Source organism: Helianthus annuus, chromosome 15 (genome assembly GCF_002127325.2).
Source record: "Helianthus annuus cultivar XRQ/B chromosome 15, HanXRQr2.0-SUNRISE, whole genome shotgun sequence".
Classification (NCBI taxonomy): Eukaryota; Viridiplantae; Streptophyta; class Magnoliopsida; order Asterales; family Asteraceae; genus Helianthus; species Helianthus annuus.
Genome location: NC_035447.2, coordinates 69851172 through 69865639, shown reverse-complemented (window position 1 = coordinate 69865639; position 14468 = coordinate 69851172).

The window sequence follows — 14468 nt, the reverse complement described above, 5'->3', positions numbered from 1 at the left end:
GATGTCGAAGTGTCTGGGGATCAGGGTGTTGAAGCGGGTTCTGAGAAAGAGAAAAAACTAGTTGTTCATGGCAAAAAGGCTTTGGCCAAGAAGGTTGCTGCTGCTCCTGTTCAGGGTTCTTCGAGCATGGATGTTGAAGGGTTGGATCCGGATGCGGTTTATGTGCCAGGTTGGTCGGTGAAGATTGGCGATAGTTTTAAAGACGCTGCTGTTTGTGAGGATGCCTTGAGTCATATTGCTCCTCCTTCTGTTCATACTACTATCTTCGAAATGGATGATGATGTGATGTTATCTCGTATGATCCTAAGCACTTGCAATCTTGCTGCCATGCTTCCTCAGGGCGTTGCCCGTTTTCATCAGAGGATGCAAGAGTACGAAGAGTTTTCGAAGAAGAAAGACAAAATGAAGTCTTCGATGGCAGGGATGAAGAAGGAGATAAGTGGTTTTGCTGAGAAGGAGTAAGCTTGGTTGAAAAAGGTTGAAGGCTTGTCAAAGCAGCATGAGATTGAGATGAGCGATTTTAAGAAGAGTTTTGAGGCCGATCGGTTGAAGCTGAAGGCGGACAAGGAGGCTTTATCTGTTGCTCAGAAAGCCTTTGATGAGGAAAAGGAGAGCCTGAAGGCTTTGGTTTCCCGTGCAACTAGTGATAACCAGTGGTTGATTGAGCAGGGCTTTCAACAAGTTGTCACCTACCTGCTTCATTCTGCCGAATTTAACTCCGCTCTTGGTGATGTTTATACAAAGTTGCTTAATTTGGGAAAACACCAAGGTCTCATTGCTGGTTACAAGTTGCATGAAGCTGGGCATTCTCTGGAAAAGTCCCCCTTGTTTCGTCCCGACGCTTCTGATGTTTTTAAGAGCTCAGTTGAACAGATGGAGAGGCTAACTTATCCTTATGTTCATCAGGTTTCCTCTTGCTTTGGTAAGCCTTTGTCTGTTTTACAGGACTTGAAACCGTAGGGCCTTAATGAAAAGGTTTGTACTGAAGTCTTGGGCTCACTTTCGAAGAAAAGATCCTACTCCGGAGATAGTGATGATACCCTCTCGAGTGTGCCAGATGCTTCGAAGGATGTTGGCTTGGAGACTTCAGCGGTGGGTGGTGATGGTGGTGCAAAGGCTAAGAAGTCCAGGAAAGCCAAGAAGGACAAAGCTGAAGGTTCTGGTGCCTCCAAGCCTTCTGCGATTTGATGATTATTCGTAGCTTTCTTAGCAAAACAACTTATGGTTTGTAATGTTACTTTGAACAATATTAGGTTTCCAGGAACCCATAAGGTTCCTGTTGGTGGTGTGTTGGGCATGTATGGCCATTTGAACAGTAGTTAAACTTGCAAGTTACTAGGACTTGCCTTAACTTTTATTTGAAAGTCTTTCATGACTTTCTTTGCTATGGTATGATAGTTAATTATGTTACTTGTGTTGTGTTTTTATGTTTATGCCTGTTTTGCTGAGTTTGTTTGGTTGGCTTTAACCCTTCAGGCCTTTTGGCTAATCGTTGGTGGGTTGAAGCCTTCAATGTTTCAAGCTGTCATGTGGGTAGCTTGAAGCCTTGATAGCTCCTGATTTGGTTTGTATGTTTTTTTGAAGGATTTTCTTTTTGCTTGTATTTTTCCTTGGATAATTTTTTTTAACTTTGTCTTTGTTGAGTTTACTTTGTCTTTATGTTTTTTACACCTTAAAGGGTTCAGTGCTGCAGACACTTAGCCTTGGTGTTTTTTAACAAGAAGAAATAGTACCTATCCTCTTTATTATTTCTTTGTGATTTATTCGACTTCGTAAGCCTGTTTGTTGGTTATATTTCTAAGGCTTAAGGAACGATTGGTGTAGGTTGTTCAGACCTGTCTATAAGACAATTTTGTTTTGGCTTAATAAGTCTCATGGAGTTGTATTGATTTAGGAACTCACCCCTTATATAGGTTCATTCAACCCTTGAACCTATTGAGCGATGTGGCCTGGGATAGAAAGACAAGTTTGACAAAATAACTTCATTCATTCAAGCAATACTTGCTTTTTACAAAAGGTTTTCATAGTGTTGTTCGAGGTACATTTTGATACAAACCAAAGTTTCCTGTCTAAACGTGGAATCTTCTCAGGGTTTTGCCGTTCCAATGCCTTAGAAGCCTTTTACCTTCTGAATCTGCTAGCTTGTAGGATCCACCCTTGTGTGCTTCAAGGATGGTGTATGGACCTTCCCATTTTGGGCCAAGCTTTCCTTGATTTTCCTTTTTGCTAGCTTCATGTTTCTGAGGACTAGGTCCCCTGGCTTGAATCGTTCGTTCTTGACTCTCTTGTTGTAGTAGGCTTCCATCTGTTGCTTATACTTGGCTTCTTGAATTGCGGCTTGATCTCGAGCTTCCTCTAGGAGTTGTAAATTCAACATGGTCTCTTTTTGATTTGTTTCGGGATCCCTGTTGACAACTCGTTGGGTTACAACTCCTATTTCAGCAGGGATTACAGCCTCGGATCCAAATACCAAGCTATAAGGTGTTTTCTTGTGGCTTGTTTTTTTCGGTTGTTCTAATTGCCCATAGAACACTAGGCAATTCTTCGAGCCAGTTGCTTTCATATCTTCCTAATCTTGTCTTGATGCCTTCCACTATGCTTCGATTTGCCCTTTCAACCTGGCCATTTGATTGCGGGTAAGCCACTGAGCTGAAAATCTGGTTGATCCTGTACTCTTTACACCAAAGGCTGAAAGGCTTTTCAGCGAATTGCTTCCCGTTGTCGGTGACAATCACTCCTGGCAATCCATAACGGCAGATGATATTTTTCCAAACGAAGTTAATGACCTGTTTGCCTGTGATCTTTGCAAGGGGTTTAACATCGGGCCATTTGGTGAAATAATCTATTGCCACTAGCAAGAATTTTACTCCTCCTTTGCTTGGAGGGAAAGGTCCAACAATGTCCATCCCCCACTTATGGAATGGCCATGCCGAGGTTATTGGGACAAGATCATGCTTGGGATTTTTTGGGATTGGAGCATGAATCTGACAAGCATCACATTTCTTCAATTGCTCGGTGGTGTCACGATGCATCGAGGGCCAAAAATGTCCAAGGTTCATGAGTTTTGCAACCACCGACCTAGCTCCAAAATGGGCTCCACATACACCTTCGTGAATTTCTTTGATCAAATACTTACTTTGCTTGGGACCAACACATCTTAGCAAGTGGGTAAGGTAACCCTTTTTGTAAAGGGTTTCTCCTTGCAACACATATTGTCTTGCTTTGATTTTAACCCTTTCCGCTTCTACTTGATCATTGTGTAGTTCACCATTTTGAAGGAATTTTTTGATGGGGGTCATCCAGTTTGGATCTTCCTCGGTGACTACGTCTTGGATTTCCAATTCATCAATCGATCGAGCCTTCAACACTTCTACCAACACCTTCTTGGTGAGGTGGGCAAAGGAGAGGGATGCTAGCTTACTTAAGGCATCAGCCTTTTTGTTTTAGGATCTTGGAATTTGTTTGATACTGCATGCTTGGAAGGTATTCATCAACTCTTTGGATTTTTCCTTGTATCTTCTCATATTGGGTTCTTTGGCAACATAGCTATCATTGACTTGGCTCGAGACTAGCAATGAGTCTGTAAACACTTCAAGCTTTTGAACTTTCATTTCTTTAGCCAGCCTTAAGCCGGCGATTAGTGCCTCGTATTCAGCCTCGTTATTGGTGGTCTGAAAATCAAAAGGAAGAGCATATGTGAATTCCAACCCTTCTGGGTTGATTAAAACTAACCCAGCCCCTGACCCTTCAACGCTTGAAGCTCCGTCCGTGAATAGCTTCCAGGCTTCAGGGTTGAAGGGTTCAGTGATGGTAGTGTTTACTTCGTCAATTGTTTGGTTTGGGACTTCCACAAGGAAGTCGGCCAAGACTTGGGCTTTAATAGCTTTTCGTGGGACATAGGTGATGTTGTGTTCACCTAGCTCCACTGCCCATTTTGCCAATCTTCCCGAATTTTCGGGTTTTTCAAGCACATTTTTAACATGTTGGTCAGTGATGTCACACCCCCAAAATCCACATGCGGAGTGCCACCGCCTGGGGGCGTGACTGACCAGGATCCAGCCACCAATTATAATGAGCAACTTAATTAATAACATAAGTGGTATTCACCAACCACTGGGTTAGCAAATATTATAACCAAAGTTCAAAGTTTTAGATTCAAATAGTAGTTTAGGTAAGTAGCGGAAGCATAGACAAAATAGTTTAAAACAAAGTTCATAGTTCAAGTTTATTTAGAACCCAACACATGGGTTAGACGACCATTACACATCCACAAGCTGCAAGCTCCTGAGTCACTGGGTACCTGCAAAGCATGCAGTAGGGTATCAACATAATGTTGGCGAGTCCACGAGGTGTCAAGTTTTAGTTTTCGAAAATGTAAGTTGTTTAGATAAAGCATTTATAATCACGTTATGGGGAGCTACCCCATCTGTAAGCTCACTAAACTGTAGATACCGAAACTGTTGACGGAAAGTTGTTGTGCCCCGAGTCAATGTCTATCGTCATTGACTAAGATGCAAGGTCTACTAGTTCACGCCCGATCCCCCCGGTCACGGTGTGAGGTTGTCAAACCTAACAGCGCTATCAACTAATAACCCGTTCGCCCCTGGCGATTAATCGGTACTGTAAGCAGGGACTTAATGTGATAGAGTTTCGTTTAGCTTGGCTAGTTGTGATTTATAAATAATATCCAAACGTATCTCCCCTGGAGATAGTAATTTAAAAGTACCCATTCGTATTTCCCCCGGAAATAATAGTTCAAAAGTATTTTTCCCAAAGTTGGCAGTTTGTCCGTGTCCCTCCCTGGGACGCATGCTTTTAGTGTGTGAACTCACCTTGGGTTGCTCGGCAGATTAGGTTACTTGGTCAAGCACGCTGGTCACCACGTCCTAGCATGGTTACCAGTATAGGTCAGGTTTGGGTACAAAGAAGCCACGTATATTCTACACGTATCTATCACACAGTGCACATAACATATACGGTTATTGGGCCAGTCCTACCACCTGATCAGTTAATAGTAACACATAGTCCAGTTAAACAGTAGCAAGCATGAACAGTCCATATAATTCGGCCTAATAACGGAGACAAGCAGCCCAGTCGAGACCAGGCGGTCTTGACTCGAGAACATGTTGTCTCGAGTCGCATCCAGGAGATCTCGAGTTGTAAATGGCTGGTCTCGAGTGGTGCAGGCATGAGTCGCAACCTCAGAGGTCTCGAGTCCCATCTCGAGCCGAGACTATGTGATCTCGAGTCGAGACCTTGATGGTTTCGAGTCCCTGCAGTCTGTTTTGAGTTGCTTGGCCTAGGTCCCGAGTCGCAATCGCTGCGGTCTCGAGTTGTAGCTCCATGGTCTCAAGTCGAGACCAAGGGTGTCGACTTCACCACCTGTTGTTTCCTGCATGTCTGCACAAGTCATACTATCCAACAGAATTCCCATGTCATGCTCCCATGTACTATCCAATGAAAATGCACAAACATGTTTTCTTGTCTAAACTTCATTCAAAATGGATCAAAACACACAAATTCAAATCTTCATATCATATTCAACACATATTCATCTAGTTCATCATTAGGGTTTTCATCCTAAACAAACATGTTCATTTAAACCGATTTATGCTAGCATAATACACCTAGTTTAATGTACTATCAATCATCATCATTCACATACACAACCGAGAACATGATAGCACCATATTCATACATTTTTCTACTTATTCATATGTCAAGTTAGCATGATAATAAATCACTCTATTCTTCCTAACCATAACTTTATTTAGAATCAAGCATCTACATCATAGATAAACAACAATCTTCATGTATTTCGTGATTTTTACTCACTAAATCAATCAAGATCATGCAAAAGAGGCTAAGCATATATTTCATCCATCAAGCAGACATGACATCTAGTACACATATAACACCTAGTACACATTAGAACACTAACCGGTAGAGACTCGAAGTGTGAGGGTATGAAGGGTCGATGAGTGAGCTTCCGAATGATGATTCCGAGCTTGAACCGAGCCGAGGGTCCTTGTTGTCACCGGTTTGGTCCGAGAGAAAGGAGAGGAGGTTTTGTAGTTCTAGGGTTTTAGTGAGGGAGAGAGTGTGTGAGAATGTAAGGGAAAAGGTGGATGATGGGGTTTTTATATTCGGTTTGGGTGGTGCACCCTACAAGGGTTTCGAGTGGGCTCAAAGGGGTTTGCAGCCCAACCGGCCCAACTATTTACTGTTCACTCGAGACCGAGTGGTCTCGAGTCATGGTCTTGGCCCACTAGTATTTATACATATATATATATATATATATTTATTACATACACGTTATCAACAACACATAGTATATCAAAATAATTCACATCTTTCATTTAATAATTCATACGTACACATTGTCGCTACAAGATATGTGCTCGGGAAAACCCAGAGTGTCACATTATCCCCAATTTTTAAGAACTTTCGTCCCGAAAGTTAAGGCAGTCACTGTCAAGCTAGTATGAGTGGGAGTGTTTCAACGGGGTGTTACATCATCCCCCCGTTGGTTTGGAATTTCGTCCCGAAATTCGGTTGTAGCTTCAGTGCTGGGGGTTTCATTTGGGAACAACTGGGGATACTTGCACTTCATCTGGTCTTCCCGCTCCCAGGTAAACTCTAAGCCACGTCGCGAGTTCCAACGAACTTGCACGAGAGGTATCTGGCTACGTTTGAGGGTTTTGATTTCTCGATCCGTGATCTCAATCGGTTCCTCAGTAAAGTGTAGCTGTTCGTCAATAGTGAGTTCCTTGAAGGGAATTATGAGTGTTTCGTCTGACAGACACTTCTTCAGATTAGACACGTGGAAGACGTTGTGCACCGCACTCAGCTCTTCTGGCAGGTTCAGCCTATAAGCAACCTTACCGATCCTCTCGGTAATTTCGAATGGTCCAACATATCGCGGATTCAGCTTGCCCCGTTTACCAAAACGAACCACACCCTTCCAGGGTGAGACTTTAAGTAGAACCCGGTCCCCGACCTGGAATTCTAGCGGTTTCCTACGCTTATCAGCGTAACTTTTCTGACGGTCACGAGCTGCCGCCATGCGTTGTCTGATCTGGGCAATCTTCTCCGTTGTGTCTACCACTAATTCTGGGCCTGTGACCTGGCTGTCACCAACTTCCGCCCAGCAAAGTGGTGATCGGCATTTACGACCGTACAATGCCTCAAAGGGCGCTGCCTGAATGCTGGTGTGGTAGCTGTTATTGTAGGAGAATTCCACTAGCGGTAGATGCTTCTCCCAATTCTTGCCAAAATCGATCACGCATGCCCTAAGCATGTCTTCCAGGGTTTGGATGATGCGTTCCGACTGCCCATCCGTTTGTGGGTGATAAGCGGTGTCCAAACGTGAGCCAAAGGATTTGTGCATAGCTTGCCACAATTCAGAAGTAAAACGAGTGTCTCGATCGGAAATAATGAAGTTGGCACCCCATGCCTTGAAACCACTTCCTTTAAGTAAATGTCTGCCAAGGTAGAAAACTTGTCTGTTTCTTTAATAGCCAAAAAGTGTGCAGACTTGGTCAATCGATCTACTATCACCCAGATAGTGTCATTCCTGCGTTGGGATCTAGGTAGGCCAGTGACGAAATCCATGGAAATTTGCTCCCATTTCCATTTCGGGATTTCTGGTTGTTGGAGTAGGCCCGCTGGTTTCTGACACTCAGTCTTGACTCTTGCGCAAGTCAAACATTTGCTGACGTATGTTGCTATGTGGGCTTTCATGCCAGGCCACCAATATGTGCTCCTTAAGTCGTGGTACATCTTATCCGAACCAGGATGTACTGAGTAACGAGACTTATGGGCTTCGTCCATCACAAGTTCACGTAGATCTCCATAGAGTGGAACCCAAATGCGCACTGTCACATAGTAAGCGCCATCTTCTTTTTGTTCTAATCGCTGCCTCGATCCTCGCAGGGACTCAGCCCTGATGTTCTCTGGTTTCAGTGCTTCAACCTGGGCATTTCGAATCTGAGTAGGGAGGTTAGACTGGATAGTAAGTTGTAGCGCTCGCACGCGCTTGGGTGTAGTGTCTTTTCGGCTGAGGGCGTCTGCCACGACATTGGCCTTGCTCGAATGGTACTTAATTGCACATTCGTAATCATTCAAGAGTTCGACCCATCGACGTTGTCGCATGTTTAATTCCTTTTGCTTGAAGATATGCTCGAGACTCCTGTGATCGGTGTAAATAGTGCACTTGGTACCGTACAGGTAATGTCTCCATATCTTAAGTGCAAAAACCACTGCTCCTAGTTCCAATTCGTGCGTAGTGTAGTTCCTTTCGTGAGTCTTAAGTTGTCGAGAAGCGTAGGCAATAACCTTCTCGCGTTGCATTAACACGCAACTGAGCCCATGAATAGACGCATCGCAGTAGACCACAAAGTCGTCGGTACCTTCAGGTAACGAGAGAATAGGAGCACTACAGAGGTTATCCTTCAGCTTCTGAAATGCAGACTCCTGAGCTTCATTCCATTTGTAAGCAATACCCTTCTGGGTGAGAGTCGTGAGGGGCTGAGCAATCTTCGAAAATCCCTTGATAAATCTACGATAGTATCCTGCCAATCCCAAGAATTGGCGAACTTCAGTCGGAGTTTTAGGCGTAGGCCAGTTCTTTACAGAGTCGATCTTAGCTGGCTCGACGTGAATGCCATCCTTATTGACCACGTGCCCAAGGAAATGGACTTCTCGAAGCCAGAAGTCACATTTCGAGAACTTGGCGTACAGTTGCTCATTGCGAAGGAGTTCGAGAATAAGACGCAGGTGCTGTTCATGCTCCTCTTGACTTTTCGAGTAGATCAGGATGTCGTCAATAAACACAATTACGAATTTTTCGAGGTAAGGCTTGCACACTCGGTTCATGAGATCCATGAAAACCGCAGGTGCGTTAGTCATTCCAAAGGGCATGACGAGGAATTCGTAATGACCATAATGAGTTCTGAATGCAGTCTTGGAGATGTCTTCGTCGCGGACTCTTAGCTGATGATAACCGGATCGCAGGTCAATCTTGGAGTAGTAGCTCGACCCTTGCAACTGGTCGAATAGGTCGTCGATACGTGGGAGAAGGTAGCGATTCTTGATGGTAACCTTATTTAGCTCACGATAGTCGATGCACATTCGGAATGTGCCATCCTTCTTCTTAACAAAGAGCACTGGTGCTCCCCAGGGTGACGAACTAGGACGGATAAATCCTTTATCCAATAGTTCCTGTAGTTGCGTAGAGAGCTCCTTCAGTTCTGCGGGGGCTAGTCGATAAGGCGCACGAGCTATAGGTGCTGCTCCGAGAGCTAGCTCGATTTGGAATTCGACCTGACGGTGGGGAGGGAGTCCAGGCAGTTCTTCAGGGAATACCTCGGGATAGTCGCGTACCACTGGAAAATCTTCGATCCTCTTTTCCTTTTCCTGTGTGTTGGTGACAAGTGCTAAGATAGCGGTGTGCCCCTTTCGTAAACACTTCTGGGCTTTTAAGAACGAGATGATGCCTGTGACTTCTCCGCCTTTGTCACCTTGTATGATGAGGGGTTTGCCAGAACGGCAGGGGATGCGAACCATTTTCTCTTGATAGAGGATTTCAGCGCGATGTTTGGATAACCAATCCATACCGATGACGACGTCGAAGCTTCCAAGAACGATAGGGAAAAGATCGATGCTATAGGTCTGACCAAACAGTACTAGTTTGCAGTTGCTGATAACATGCGAGGCCTCGATGTTTCTACCATTAGCTAACTCGACGATATGCTTAGAACTTAGTAGTGTAGGCGGGTGCTTAAGCTTCTTACTAATACGTAGGGATACATAACTAGCATCGGCTCCACAATCAAATAATATAGAAACATAACGATCATCGAGTAGGAACTTACCCGCCACGACGTTGGGGTCATTCCTTGCTTCTCCAGCTCCAATCACAAAAGCCCTTCCTCTTGCACCATTCCCAGCATTGTTGTTGTTTTGATCGTTGTTTCCAGCTCCCTGATTGTTGTTGCGGTTCTGGTTCAGTTCAGGGCAATTCTTCTTAATGTGTCCCTCAGCTCCACACTAGAAACAACCCTTGACGTTCCCATGATGTTGCTGCTGCTGGGTCTGCCCTGCGGGACGTGGAATCCTACAGTCCTTAGCCTCATGCCCCATCTTGTTACATCGTTGACACTGACCCTTCCCACAAGGCCCACTGTGGTGTCGGTTGCACTTGTTGCACTTGGGGTGGTTCCCGCGATAGCCACCCTGTTGTTGAGGGCCCTTGTTGTTGTCAGTTTTCCTTTGCTGGGTTGGGGCCTGAGTGGGGTTAGCATCCTTGCTTTGATTTCCTTCGCACTTACGCTTGTTGTCACTAGAAGTTCCAGCAGTAGCACTGATCCTTTTGGGTAGCTTGCCCTATTCCACAGCCTGATCAGTGAGTTTGTGAGCAAGACGAACGACTGGCTGAATGGTATTGAGGTTGGCTGCGGTCACATGGCTTCGGATTTCTGGAGCCAAACCCTTGATGTACAATTCGATTCTTCGATACATAGGTCGAGACATGTTTGGGCAAAGAGCAGCATAGTCGTTGGACTGTTTGGTGTATGCCTCGATCTCTGATCCAACCATCTTGAGCTCAAAGTACTCGTTTTCGAGCTTGTGGATGTCATCCCTGTGACAATACTCTTCCTTAATCATGTCCTTGAAATCTTCCCACGCAGTAGCATTAGCAGTTTCCAAACCAAACATCTGAATTTGCGCCTTCCACCAGGAGAGCGCGTTTCCTTCGAGCGTACCAGTAGCAAACTTCACCCAATTCGCAGGGGGACACTCACAGACAGCAAAGACGGCTTCGAATTTCTCAATCCAGTGTAGGAGACCTATGGCACCCTCAATGCCATTGAAAGGGATAGGCTTGCAATCCGTGAAGGTTTTGAAGGTACAAACATGTGGTTTTCCAGGCGCATGCTGACCTGTTGTGAGAAGCGAAGCGAATAGGTTTAGGGTTGAAAAGACGATGTGACGGTAGGATCTAAACATCCTAAAATAACGAGTTTACCTCCAGGGTGAGCTGCGAAGGCTGCAGCCACCGTGTTAAGCAGGTTAGTGAATTGAGCCTGAGTCATGTTAATGTTTCCTCTTCCACGTCCACTCATTGTCTTCATAATCAGAAAACATAGTATGAGTGTGATGTCGTAATGTAGCGAGAATGAGATAGAAGAAGGAGGTGTATCTATCTAACTAGGCACACTAGTACGTATAGCAGAACAGAAAACATAAAGCAAGCAAGCAAGTAAACACTAGTCCGAGCTATGAGGTCTAATGTGTTGAGTCTTGCACTTGGAGTGTAGTGTCGTCACGAGTCACGGGTTATAGTCTGGTTTTTCTCAAAAAGATTTCCCCTTTTTAAAACCAAGTTCACTATAACCAATGGCTCTAATACCAATCTGTCACACCCCCAAAATCCACATGCGGAGTGCCACCGCCTGGGGGCGTGACTGACCAGGATCCAGCCACCAATTATACTGAGCAACTTAATTAATAACATAAGTGGTATTCACCAACCACAGGGTTAGCAAATATTATAACCAAAGTTCAAAGTTTTAGATTCAAATAGTAGTTTAGGTAAGTAGCGGAAGCATAGACAAAATAGTTTAAAACAAAGTTCATAGTTCAAGTTTGTTTAGAACCAACACATGGGTTAGACGACCACTACACATCCACAAGCTGCAAGCTCCTGAGTCACTGGGTACCTGCAAAGCAAGCAGTAGGGTATCAACATAATGTTGGCGAGTACACGAGGTGTCAAGTTTTAGTTTTCGAAAACGTAAGTTGTTTAGATAAAGCATTTATAATCACGTTATGGGGAGCTACCCCATCTGTAAGCTCACTAAACTGTAGATACCGAAACTGTTGACAGAGAGTTGTTGTGCCCCGAGTCAATGTCTATCGTCATTGACTAAGATGCAAGGTCTACTAGTTCACGCCCGATCCCCCCGGTCACGGTGTGAGGTTGTCAAACCTAACAGCGCTATCAACTAATAACCCGTTCGCCCCCGGCGATTAATCGGTACTGTAAGCAGGGACTTAATGTGATAGAGTTTCGTTTAGCTTGGCTAGTTGTGATTTATAAATAATATCCAAACGTATCTCCCCCGGAGATAGTAATTTAAAAGTACCCATTCGTATTTCCCCCGGAAATAATAGTTCAAAAGTATTTTTCCCAAAGTTGGCAGTTTGTCCCTGTCCCTCCCTGGGACGCATGCTTTTAGTGTGTGAACTCACCTTGGGTTGCTCGGCAGATTAGGTTACTTGGTCAAGCACGCTGGTCACCACGTCCTAGCATGGTTACCAGTATAGGTCAGGTTTGGGTACAGAGAAGCCACGTATATTCTACACGTATCTATCACACAGTGCACATAACATATACGGTTATTGGGCCAGTCCTACCACCTGATCAGTTAATAGTAACACATAGTCCAGTTAAACAGTAGCAAGCATGAACAATCCATATAATTCGGCCCAATAACGGAGACAAGCAGCCCAGTCGAGACCAGGCGGTCTTGACTCGAGAACATGCGGTCTCGAGTCGCATCCAGGAGATCTCGAGTTGTAAATGGCTGGTCTCGAGTGGTGCAGGCATGAGTCGCAACCTCAGAGGTCTCGAGTCCCGTCTCGAGCCGAGACTATGTGATCTCGAGTCGAGACCTTGATGGTCTCGAGTCCCTGCAGTCTGTTTTGAGTTGTGATGCGTGTTAGTGTATATATGTTTTTAGATGTTTATTTAAGCCCTTTTTACACTTTTAGCCAAGTTTTAAATTTATAAAACACGATATTTACTAACACTAAGCACACATATGGGCAAGTGCACCCATCGTGGACGTAGTATAGTGTTGGTAAGATACCGAGGTCGTCCAAGGACACAAGAGCTTTTAATACCGGTTTATCCTCAACGTCTAATCAAATCAAAAAGTTAGAAAAATATTTTAAACTAAGAAAAATAAAAACTAACTAAATGCTGAAAAATAAAATAAATAAAAACAGATAGACAAGATGAATCACTTGGATCCGACACGTGTATTAGTATAACCTTTGATTATTTTCGCACTTTTGCACTTGTTTAAGAGATTATCTTAGTTATTGTAGTAGGCCCCTCTTTTGAAGGCGACGTTACCCTCAACCCAGTAGTTTGAGTCAGCAAGGATACAATCCTAAAGGGTCGGATTATTGAAAGATAATGAATTAAGTTATTAATGCAAATTATGGTAGGCCCCGCTTTTGGCGGTGACGTTACCCTCGGCTAAGTAGTCTGAGTCAGCAGGGATACAGTCCTAAATAGCCGGGTTATAGTATTAATAGTAGTTAGCTTATGAGGGGGTCAAAGAGTTTGGATCCCCGCCATCCAATACCTATGGGCATTGAAGGAGATCCTACTAAATTTGACCCAGGTCCCAAGCAGGACCTCTAAACGCTGAACAAGGGCAAGACCTTTACCAAATCGTTCCCTTAACCCCCGACCAGGTAGCCAACATACCTCCATATAGACCGTGGAGATATGAATGGTGAAAATCTTTTATTTTATATAGACAGTAAAATAATGCCAAGACACCACGGACAAACGATAAGGAAAGATCACCTTCAACATAAATAACTAGTTATTAAAGTCATTAATACAAAACCAAATAAAAAGTGCAAAAGATTAAAAATAAAAAGTATTATACTAAACACTTGTCTTCACCAAGTGATGTAAGAGACTTAGGCAAACATGGCCTTGATTGTCAAGAACTCTTACGATCAATCTTGGATCCCGAGACGACTCACACACTCTATGATGGACAATGGATGATGGTGGTGGATGATGGTGTTATGGTGATGATGGGTGGTGGATGAAGTGTGAGAGAGGTGGTGTGCCAAGGGATGAGAGAGAATGAAACCAAGCTCCTCTATTTATAGGCTGAACAGAACGCTGGACACGGCCCCGTGTCCGCTGGACACGGCCCCGTGCCCGTCTGACATTCTCTCTCTTCATTAATTGTAATTGCGAATTACAATTAATGCGCCTGCTGTACTTTCAACACGCCCCCGTGTCCGCTGGGCACGGCCCCGTGGTGAGCAATGGAAGCTTCTACTGGTTTGTCTTTTCTGCTGCTTCCTGGGCACGCCCCCGTGTTCACTGGACACGGGGCGTGTTCAGACTTCTGTTCTCTTCTCTTTGTCTTGGGAGGTGCCGTTGAGGGTCCGGGCAGTTTACTTTTGTTCCTTTTCTTGTATTTATGGTAGAATTAGTGGTCTTTTTGCTTCTTTTGTGATTTTGAGCTCATTTCATCCTGAAAATACAAAAGGAAGACAAAAACACTCTTTTTCCAACATTAGTACTTAAAAAGGGTTAGTTTTATGCCTTAATTGATGTGTTTTATATGTTGCATTTTACACACATCAAATACCCCCACACTTGAACTTTTGCTTGTCCTCAAGCAAAACTCTTTTAATGTGGCTTA